General features: G+C 38.2%; 1 long non-coding RNA gene across 1 annotated transcript; it reads right to left on the reverse strand.

Annotated features, from left to right (window-relative positions):
- Window positions 1-5,776: 5,776 nt before the first annotated feature.
- On the reverse strand, window positions 5,777-6,232 carry LOC127312757 (uncharacterized). Its single transcript, XR_011749618.1, has 3 exons — window positions 6,153-6,232; window positions 5,958-6,059; window positions 5,777-5,846 (listed from the first exon to the last, which is right to left on the reverse strand). It is a non-coding gene; the product is annotated as an uncharacterized lncRNA (long non-coding RNA).
- Window positions 6,233-8,534: the final 2,302 nt, after the last annotated feature.

Below are 8,534 nucleotides of genomic sequence, written 5' to 3' on the forward strand. Positions count from 1 at the left end.
AAGAACATATAGTTAGGTAATAAAATCATCCGTCGAAATAAGACATGAATAAATCAAGTGTTTTTCTCATCTGGAACACACCGGTATATTAAACTTACTAGCACAAATGCCCGTGCGTTGCTACGGTCAATCAAATTTAGAGTGCACAATAAATTAGTCTCTTAATTTTGCACAAATGAAGTTAAGATGTTAGGAAGGTGAGTGTCAACAACACGTTGGCTACCGTCTTTTTCCTGTCAACCTACATGGAGCTACGTCTGGTGAGTATCTTCACCAAAATATATGAATTATAAATGGCAGTCATATCTAGAAACAGATGGTTGTCTCACTTTTATCTACATACAAATGTATTTAGATTCATTTTAGTTAGAGATGCATATCTAGATAAAATTGAGACACCCAATTTTAGACGGAGTGAGTATTATATATCAGTAGTCAAAATAAAATAGAATTGCCATATAAACAGTATACAGTCAAATTCTGCATTGCTCTAGAAATATTATGTAGTATTCCATAGTTACAAGTGTAAATGAAACTTGTAAAGCTTAATTATGCCACGAGGATAGCTAAATATTTGCATTCCCAACAGGTTTAAATGTTGACTATCAGATAAACCAAGCAAATCTGCAGAGTTTAAAGTGTCTATATATCATACATACATTTGCTTAATGCTGAAAGGCATATGTAATGCACTGCAACACTTGAAGTACAGGCCGGCGGGCGGCTCCTGACTACATATTTAGCACAAGAAGATACCCACTTTGCACTTGTCATAGTGAAATTTAAAGGGACGTAGCCAGTCATTTATATGAATCTTACCATTAGAACTAATCTGAACCTAAAATTGCAAGGTTGATGTGGGAAGACGCCAGCAAAACCATGAGCTTTCTGAATTAGATCGTCAACTGATATAAATCCGAAATAGACTCATCTGTGTAACTGTGTTTTGTCTTCTGTCCCAACAAAGCAAATGAAGGATATATATTTCTGCCCATTTCGAGGCGATGACCTACTCCTTTGAAATTACATCGAGTTCAGCCCCAAACCAGCAACTCTAATTAATCTGCCTAGTGTAACTGGTGCTAACCTGCAGTATGCCGCGCAGGCCGCTCGATACGCACGCGTCCAGCGCCAGCGCAGCCACAGTACGCCCGACGACCAGACCACCTAATCCTCCCGTCCGGCACGACCGGCTCGTCCGCATTGGATTCTCACGGCACAGCAGCCGCGGAAGGTTGCCCCGCCTTTTATTCCGGTCGCTAGACGTCGTCGCTCTTCTTCTAGCAGCCGGGCGTGGCGGTCTCCTTCTTGCCACGGTGGCTGATGAGCATTGCCAGCTTGCCGTCGGGTGCCTCGCCGAGCGATCCGAGAGCCGCACATGCTATTTGGCGAGCAGAGCATCACACTTCGTCAGCCACCTCTTCCTGTCACGCGTGGTCCTTGGCCCCGTCCAAGCACCATGCGATCTCACGGTCGTCCCTCCTGGCCTCCTCTATAACGGAGTGGCCTCCGGAAAAGTCCGGTTTGAACCCGGGTGCACGTGAACCCAGGTCGAAAATGCATTTTCGAAATGTGAAAAAATTCTGAAATAAATATATCGGGGTACGTACGCATGTTCCATGTGTGCGTAGAAAGTTTTCGCGGAGAAACCACTTTTTTATTTCATAATCTAAAAAAGACAAAATACGTCACATATATACTGCTATATACCCCTGCAAAATTTCACTTTTTTGCCGAGACAAAATAAAAAGTTTTTTCGTCACGAAACTCATGTCCAGGGCACATATTTGAGATCATCTGGAAAATCATTTTATGTTTCGATTTTTAAAACATGTTTTGACATCACATACGGAACTTTTCAAAAAGTGGGTTCACGTACACCCAAGTTCACAAAAGCCTCCGTGGCCTCCAGGCTATGTTCCGCAAGCATTGCGTTCACTGTGCCTCCTCTCTTCTTTGGATAGGTTGTGGCCGCGCCGAGCACGCCGGTGGCCAGCTTGAGAAACGTCGCCGTTCTTCAAACCTTTGGCATCTCGCTGGCATCTGCACCTCCAGCACACCGGGACCAAATCCGTCTGTGCCACTCAACATCCACGTCTCCCACTAGTAGAAAAAGGGGCTTCCGTCTAAGCCTTTAGTACCGGTTTCCTTACGAACCGGTGCTAAAGGGTGCATTAGCACCGGTTGCACTGTCTACACCTTTAGTACCGGTTCCAAAGGACCTTTAGTACCGGTTCGTGACACGAACGGTACTAAAGGGTTAGCGTCAGCCGAAAAACCTTTAGTACCTGTTCGTGACACGAATGGTTTTCCTGCACCTCCACCACCACCCCCCTTGTGGATCGCCTTTTTTTGCTTTGTAAAATACAAATGAAAATGATAGAAATTTTAAAAAATAAAATGTTTTCAGATTCTTATATGTTATGCAACCTACTATTCGGTGAAATTAAGAAATTCGAATTTTGACTTTTTTTGCTAAAAAAGTTTGAAAAATGGTAAAACCGCATTAACTTTTGCATACGACGTCGGAAAATAACGTATAATATGTCGAAATCATCGTGGGAAAAAGTTACATCCGAATTCACCCGGGTTACCCGGTTAGCCAATTTTTAGATTCTCAAAATTCCAAATGAAAATATGAAAGGAGGAAGATTTTAGTTTTTTTCCAGAAATTTAGAATTTTATATATTTTTTATTTTTTTAAAATTAAAATTAATAATTATAAGATTTTTTGAATCCTAGAATATTACTATTACTTTTAGCAAATTATAATATTTTCAAATTTTCAGGTTTTAGGTTTGGCAAAAAATATTAAAAATTTAAAAAATAATTAAAATAATACAAATTAAAAAAGTTAATTTTATTTATTTATTCAACATTATTATTACATCATTACTTTTATTTATTAAAAAAATTATTTGGAATTTAAAGCGAAGCACTTGGAAGTGAGACGGGAAGGAACTCGGAAGTTAAGCGTGCTAGTGCTGGAGTAGTGTGAGGATGGGTGACCGACCGGGAAGTTTGACCACAGGTAAGTAATTTGACTAGAGATTAAGTGTAGTTAGAGACTAACGGAAATACTAGAAATTCTGAAAAAAAGGAGTGAAAAAAATAAAATAAAAGAGGGAGTGAAAAATAATTAAAAAAAATGGATTAAAAAAATTAAACAAAATAGCCTTTAGTACCGGTTCGTGTTACGAACCGGTACCAAAGGTCTCAAGCTCCGCGGGCTCCTCCGTACCCACGTGGAGGCACCTTTAGTACCGGTTCGTAAGGAACCGGTACTAAAGGTGGGAGGCCTTTAGTACCGAATCTTTAGTACCGGTTCCAAAACCAGTACTAAAGGCTCTTTGGAACCGGTACTAAAGGGGGGTTTCTCTACTAGTGTCCGATGTGGTGGTGTCCTCCCGCCAGGCGCCCTTGTCGTCGACTTGGTCGCCACGGATACTGACGAGCCACGGGGAGGGCAGGCCACCTCGCTATCGAGGGCCCGACCAACGCTCGCCGTTGAGAACGTCGCCGGAGAAGCAATTGACACCGCTAAATCCTCCTCGACGGGGCAGGGCTAGGGGCGCGATATCTGATCAAATAAGTTTTCGAGCACTGCATCCTCCTCGACGGGCAGGGCTGGGGGTGCGACATCTGACCAAATTTTTCGATCCACTTTTGTCGAGTACTACCAAGTTTCAAGATCGACCACGACTTTGTCCCTAGATAGGCTAGAGATTGACTGAGACTCCTTCCTTTGCGCGGTTCAGCAGTTTTCGATCTAATTTTATCCAGTACTGCCAAGTTTAAAGATCGACCACGACTCTGTCCATAGATAGGCTAGATTGACTGGGACTCCTTCCTTTGCGCGGTTCAGCGGATTTGTGTGTTTTTTCTCAGTTTACGAACGTGCGAACGATGGAAATCACGGGAGGACACCGGTTGTGCGTTGCTACGGGTAGAGTTTCACAATTAGCTGAACTTTTCGTCAATGAAACTCGAATGTTGTAGAAATTTTTTAAACTTTGATAGGACTACACAAAATAATTTCTTCAACTTGTGAAATCTTTAAATGTACCAATATATTATCTGAACTAAAATTTAAATCCTTAGGGTAAATTGCATGTATTTGCAAGAGTAGACCACTTACATGATCTCCATGATCAATACGGCCTTGATTCGCCATGGTCGATATGACACATTGCAACCACTCAATCGTATTCTATGTGTAAATCTTTTTAGCAACCACTCCATGATCCATACGCCATGGTTGATCAGATGTAGCTTGCAAGATGTGTATGTTGCAATTTGGTGTGAGACAAGGCTTGTAGACGTTCACTCCTGTAACGTGCATACGGGATTACGGGGCCGGCCGCGCCTGAGGAGGCCAAGACGGATAAGGCGATCATGTTTATTAATGTTGCCCGGTGCATGCCGATACGAATGGACAAGGAGGTGTCGGCGCTCGGGAGGTGCTTTACACCGACCTGGTCGGTGCCTAGCGACGCGCCGACCACCCCCCGGCCGTTGTTGGGCCGGCCCACGATTCCGGCTGGCTGTTCTCAGATTAGGTGACGAATTACGCAGTCATGAGTTCGATTCTCCTTGGCAGCGAAATTTTCAGTTCGTATATTTTTCAGTTCGGTGACGAGCTAGACAGTCACGAGTTCGATTCTCCCCACCTGAATTTTCTTCAGTTCGTAGATCTTTTGTAAAAAAAATGTACGAAACAGTTTATAGAAAACAGAAAAAGTATTTTTCGTTAAATTCGGAATTAAATAGAGTCCCATTTTCAAGCTTCCCCTGGCTTCTAAAAAATAGAGTTAATTACTTGAAAAGTACATGAGTATATTCAAAAAAAAAGAAAAAGATTCCCATTTTCGTCAAAATACTTATTCTTTCAGGTTACTGTTTCACTAAATTTTAAAAAAAGTGATTCTTTGCATATGTTTTTGTTTTCTTTTAAAAATAGCATACATGAGTATATTCAAAAAAAAAAAAGAGAACATGTTGTGTACAAAAAAAGAAAAACAAACTGTAAAGATCAAAGTAAGAAGCATTATTAGATCAAGGTAACTTGTAAATTCAGCTATCACAGACATGAAAAAAGTTAGAGGTACTTGGAAAATCTGTCTACTTGAAATGCCAAGTATACATAAGACAATTAAGCTACATAAGACAAAGATGTATGGAAAATATGTTTATTACAAGGGAAAACTGTCTCGTGATGTCAAAATTTGTTCATCTGATATACATGAAAGATAACTCAAATGGTGAGAACCTCTCGCAAAGAACATAGCAGTGCTTGTAACTTGACAAAGATGATCATCTGCATGCTTCTCTGGGAAGCTACATTTAAATAAGATATTAGGAAAAAGTTAGGAAATTCCTGATGGTAAATGTTTGACAAACCTGAAGCAAGTCTACTATGTAGTACGGAACATGAAAAACTGAAGCATTAACAAAACATTTGTCATAGTCAGTCGAACTGGAGGGCGGATTACTAAATGTATGAAGCTGCTTAAGCTGGAAACAGTGCTATAGTTATCGACATCAAAACGATTGATAGAAAAAGAAAACATAGTGGGATCTCGAAACAGAGCTACACGTTTATTCTTAGAAGCAGCAAAACGGATGTAGAAAATGGGGACTATGCGTTGTATTCTATGGACTGGACGCTAAGCGATAGATCATGTGCACGACGCGTTCCAGAGAAAAAGAAACATAGTTGGATTTAATGCATATGAGATACCAATTCAGATAGAAAAAAAAGTAACTTGAAGGGACTTACAATTTCAATACATCATCTGTCTCCTTGAAATAAATTGCTAACTTAATCAATGAAGAAGATGTGGAGCCTGTGAAAAAGAATAAACACACTTTACATAAAAAATGAATTCTCGTGCTGTGGGATTCTATATGGTCAGTGCATAGAAATTGATATATTACTAAAAAATATATATACTTACATGCTTCGAAATGAATTCTCGTGCTATTGGCACCTGTTGCTCATTAAATTTGTTTATCACTAGCTGGCATGAGACTTTTTCACGGATTGCTTGCAAGTCAACCTTTTATTGAAAGCAAAAAATAAGAATTCCAGATTTACTATTGTTTTTTTCAGAAACAAAAAGTACAAATTTATAATGGACAGAATAACTTACATTTGAGAATTGTTGTACTTCAACTCCATTGTAGCATCTCATATATTGGATCACAAAAATTCCAGAATCATACCTGTGCTCAAAAACGAAAAAAATGGCAATGCCATGATAAGCTTATGTATAAAACAATATTAAAGTTTTGAATAAAAACAGAAGGGATTGTATTCACCTAAAGTTTTGCTTTGGCACATGAACATACTTAACACTAAAATCATGTATGTTGAACTTGAAGCAACCAGGATAACATTTGACAAATAGTTGTTTGAAATTGAATATCACAGTGTTAACTACTGTGGAGAACTTTCCTACTGAGGAATCAGGATTTAACACATCAAATGATTTATCAATGAAGTTTGCGACAATAAGTATCCACTCTTTCCCCATTGGACATGGAATGTGTACCTACATATAGTAGATGTGAAGAAAATTAATTAATATTTTATTATGAAATTGAAAGAGGGTTTCTCTCAAATATATATTGAGGGTGACAAAGCTGAATGATAAAAAAGAAATATACCAGCCCTGCGTTTTCCAATCGGTATCCAACATAATCTAGTGAGAAAATCCTTTTATATTCTGGATTAGAACAATCCAGATTGGGGTCCATCAGTAATTTCTGTGCGAAGTCAAAAAGGAAAAATGAATGGAAATTAAATTGGAAAACACGCTGATAGCTTCTGTTGAGATCATCCAGTAAAAAATAGAGGGTAAAATGTCATGTGGAAAATATGATTTGGTAAAAGATTATACAAACCGTGACTTCTTTTATGACGACATGCATGAGAATATCTTTGTCACCAAATTTTCCTTCTTTTCTACGATGAATCTGCTCGGTCGAAGTTAACATGCCATAGCAATCCATTACACAGGGGTGAATCCAACCGCCTGTGTTCATAGATAACGCCAACGTTCTCTGGTCTACCCATACACTTTTAATTTCAAAAATTCTTGGGCTGACAAAATAAAAGAATATGTTTTGGAAAACAGCTATTTTTTGTACGAAGAATACATGTAACTCAGCAAAAAATGAAAATTAGTTTACACATGAAGTTATTCGAACACATACCTGTTTTCACATTTTGAGCTTGTAAGTTTTGTGTAAAATTCATGCTCATATGCAGTGGCAAAAATAACTTGTTGCGGAGTTTGTACATGTTGCATTTTCATTGAGCTGCTAGGAATGAAAGGAGTTTTTAACTTGATACTACTTTGGCCTCCTAATATTTCTTGGCCACATTGATCAAGAACCATGTGTAATAGAGGGTCAATTGCTTTCAGTTTTGATCCTGGTTGTACAGTAAAAACAGTATGTAGAAGAGTTGATCAATTGCTATTCAAATTGGAAAATGAAAACTGTAAAAATGCATAAACACATACCGAGGAATAGGTATGGCCAGACATGTTTGCATTGTTTTCTTCGAATAGATTGAAACAAGGAAAATTTCCTTTGTTTTCATCAGTAATTGCAGGAATTCTTTTCCCAAGAAGCCTTTCATTTAGAGAAAAAACGTATTTATCATCTCGAGCTTTTTTCTGGCCAGTAGATTGCAAGTTACTTTGGGGTGTGACATTACCTATTTATGTTTGTATCATTAGTTAGTAATGCATGTTTGAATATAAATGTATAAGAATATGTATGGTGTTGTATATAAAAAAGAAATTTGAAGTCAATTACTTCTTTGGTTATTATGTGAGAAAATGTTCTCTGGCCTCCAATCTTCGTTCTTCATATTAAGACGATTATTCATTTTCTCATCATTTCCTACACAAAAAAAAAGAAAAGGAAAAGGAGTTAAATACAGTGCTGTAGCACTATAATAAAATTTGTGTGTGTACTGAAATTTAGTTAACCATCCATGGAAAAATGAAAAAGCGATAACAAATCTACCTTGAAATTGTTTTTCTTCACTTGGCAAGTAGAACTGAAAATCCTCAAGAGACAACTTACAGTCCTGTTTGTAACTTGTACTTTGATTGTTTATTTCAAAAGATAGCTCTGTATGTATATGTAGAACAGTAGATGTGGGTTAAAAAAAAATTGTGTGTACTTCAAAGTCACATTGTACAAAAAATAGTAATTAGGATAAGTACTAGGAAAATAAACAATCAAACAACAGGGGACAAGTAGATAGTAATGCCTAACCTTCTTTAAATTGTTTAAGGAATTCAGAGAACTGTACAGATGTATCAGTTGCACTGATCTGTGATGTCATGCCTTTCGGATGAAGTAGTCTTGATTCGTACTCAGGATAAAAATTTGGTAGATCGAATCCATCAGATGGTTCTAGAATTGAACACCCTTCACTGAACTTATCTAGAAATTGATTTAACTCAATTCTTGAATGGTAGTTGTCTTGGGGGACATGAACTTTATGAAAAAAG

Source organism: Lolium perenne, chromosome 7, assembly GCF_019359855.2.
Source record: "Lolium perenne isolate Kyuss_39 chromosome 7, Kyuss_2.0, whole genome shotgun sequence".
Classification (NCBI taxonomy): Eukaryota; Viridiplantae; Streptophyta; class Magnoliopsida; order Poales; family Poaceae; genus Lolium; species Lolium perenne.